Source organism: Bidens hawaiensis, unplaced genomic scaffold (assembly GCF_021521415.1).
Source record: "Bidens hawaiensis isolate Kalapana, Puna unplaced genomic scaffold, B.hawaiensis_p1.1 tig00009085_1, whole genome shotgun sequence".
Taxonomy (NCBI): Eukaryota; Viridiplantae; Streptophyta; class Magnoliopsida; order Asterales; family Asteraceae; genus Bidens; species Bidens hawaiensis.
In genome coordinates, this window is record NW_027491667.1 from 51,866 (window position 1) to 55,378 (window position 3,513).

The following is a 3,513-nucleotide window of genomic DNA, read 5'->3' on the forward strand; positions in this document are numbered from 1 at the left end:
TTTTTTTGCTTTTCGTGTAACTAAATTTCCACCAACTAGTGTGAAGTACCTTGCAGTTGATCTTCCATCGTCTTTGTCTCCAGCCCAATCTATATAAGTATATAGTTGGACCTTTAGGTTTTTTTTGTTCGAAAGAGAACTCCATGTCCTATTATTCCTTTAAGATATCTTATAATCCGTACTACTTCCTCCATGTGAGAAACTTGAGGTTTGTTTATGAATTTGCTGACAATTCCAACTGCATATTCAATATCTTGACGAGTATGTGAGAGGTATATTAGTTTACGTACCAAGCGTTGGTATCTTTCTTTGTTTGTCAATTATGCTTCTTCTTCCATATGGAGCTTATGGTTGACTTTCATTGGAGTGTCAGCTGGCTTGCAGCTTATGGTTGACTTTCATTGGAGTGTCAGCTGGCTTGCAATCAATCATTCGGATTTCAGCAAGAAGGTCAAGAATGTATTTCTTATGGCATATAAAGATATCCTGTATGGTGTAAGGCCCCGAACCCGGTAGCCCTATTTTGACGTCGGATTTACTCATAAACACAGTTCTATAAATCAGCATTCATTAAAACTTTCGCGGAAACGTTAATCTCAATCATTCTTTACAAAACATTAAATCTTTTCTTTAAAACTATAACATAAAACATCATATTTAAAACATCATCTCTTCCATCTTCAGATGCCAGCCGTTCAAACCATGCCATGTGCCATCCTCATGCTAGCTCTTTAATCTGCTCACCTGCGTGCATACTAAAAGTCAACTACGCTGAGTGAGTTCTAGTTAATCAAGCAACTCATCATACAACCATTACATGCATTATATATATGTATACGACGACACATATTCCACTGTCTGACCTATTCACCTTACCACTTAACCACTTAACTACCCCTAACCACTTAGCCACTTGTTTACGGAAGCACAAAGAGACTTGCTCTCCCACATGCTCACGTTATGCCACTTAATAACGAAGGCACGTATAGGCTTACCCTACCACGCACTCACGTTATGCCACTTAATAACGAAGGCACGTATAGGCTTACCCTACCACATACTATCGTCATGCCACTAACACCCTTACTAGACCCTGGCTACTTCTATCACACCCTACCTCTACTTGTCTGCCACACACTTTATATCATTACATCATCTACATAATAACCAACTCACATCACAACATTTACACACACTAATAACCACTTTGAGATCATTCCCGAATAATGGTACGCGCAATATCCGAAGATCGTTCGCACACCGACTAATGTTACCTTCCATGTCTACATGTGCAATATCCAAAGATCGTTCACGCACCAACAGACATCCATTCATAACATATATAAATATATCACATCAAACATTATAGCATACACTTTCCACTTAAGGTAAGTGTATTCACACTTCACATCGAGTATGCACACAGCCCCGAAAACATAACAAGGAAGTGGGGCGAGAAACTCACCTGAACGCGGTTACGTTCATCGTTAATAGTTATTCCCTTCTTTAGCTGTGCGCGACTAACTGTATAACAATTTCATGTATCAATTATCTATCGCTACCCATATCGTATTTCAAGTAAATTATAACCCTCAACGAACGGGTCTGGGGCAGCGCCCCTGGCAACGGGGTTATAGGGGCGGCAGCCCCTAGCAGGGTCCAAGGGGGCAGAGCCCTTGGCTGGGGTTAAGATAATATTTTATTGTTAACCTCTTAATGGGTCAGGCTAAACGTACCCCTCTCCCTTGCTAACCATACACCCCCATGAACTTTCATTTCCCCTTAACATTTGTAATTGACATTATAGTCCCTCTTATTTTATTTTATAATTCTCTCAAAATATCAAATAAAAAACTATTAAGTTTTTATTTTTGTTTTACAATTTTTTTATATTTTTTTGTTATTGATTTTATTATTTTATTTCATTATGATCTTATTAAAAGTTTGTATATTTTTTTACATGTATTAAAAAGTTTTGTATGTTTTCTCTAGCTAGTTTTTTATTTTATTTTTTGTAAAATGTATTCAAAACAATTTGACTTTTTTGTTAGGTTTAGATACATGAATTAATGTTACTTGAGAAAAGAGCTAAATTTGTTTATCAAGTTGTATGTTATTTAACCTTTTTATTTATAAAAACTAATATGATTTTTTATAAAAGAATGTAAACTCTTCATTAAAAACAAACGCTCTTCAAAAAGATTAAAACAAGTATAGAAAAAAACATTTTTTTATAACAAGAAAAACAATGTTTATTAGATAAGAAAAAAAACGTTTTTCTATGTAAGAAAAAATATGTTTTTATTAAAGGCTTTTAAATATACATAAAAAGATACATAGGAAAAAAAGTTGTTAAATAAAAATGTAATAAAAATGCTTTTATAAAAATAATAATGATAATAAAAGATAGCAAATGACAAAAAAAAAACAACAAAAATGTCTAAATCGTATTAATATAAAACCTAAGGGAGGGGGTATGTTTAGTACAAATGGATGGAGGTGGGGTACGTTTAGCAGCACCCCCTCTTAATCCTTTAAGGTATCTTCCAAAAATTAATAAAGTCCAAGGGCTATTTTGTAATTAAATCATTCTTTCTCTAAGTCCAGAGACCGTTCTGTCATTTCATTAAACTTCTAGTTTGTTACTTGGTTCTTTAACGAATTGGTTTGTCATAACGAACTGGTCCTTGTAACGAGTTGAACCCTCTAACGAACTGGTCCTGTAAAAGAATTGGACCTTATAATGAACTGGTCCCTTGACGAATCAGTCCTTATAACGAAGCAATCCATGTAACGAATTGGACCTTCTAATTCGTTATCTCTTTCATAGCGAACTGGGACACAAACTAAGGCTAGTTCGTTAAGCTTCCATTAACGAATCGCTTGACGAATCACCACTAGTTCGTTAACTCCCCGTTAACGAATTACTTCTAATTCGTTAACTCCCCATTAACGAATTAAGGTTAGGTCAGAGAATGTCAGAAACATTCTTTGACATTCCCTTACCTCGTACATATTTTCCGGCACCGCCTTTTCGGCGCCGTCGCCAGAAAACCCCGGCTTCATTGGAAAAACGAGATCTGAATCTTTTTCCACCGCTTTTCGTCCCGATCGATCCAGATCTGAGCTAGGGCGACCCCTTAGCTCATCTTAGGATCGGTTTATACTCGATTCCACTCGGATCTCGTGACTTTAACGGTTTAACGGTGTCGGCTCGTCGTTTCGCGGCTAAATCTAACGGGTTTGAGTTCATACAACATAATACTATTATTACCTTGGATCGGGATCGGTTTTCTATCTTGGTTCGGCTAGAGAAATGAGAGAAATTAGAGAGAGCTTAAGTGTGTGTTTTGGTGGTGTATGGAATATGTGTAAATGAATGATTAAATGGGTAATTAAGGTTTATAAAATTATGGATCATGGGCTTAAGCCCATGGTCTTTCCTTCTCTCATTCATAGCCCAAGTCCATAATTCATATCCGTTTAACCCAACACTAGCCCGACTCATAATAT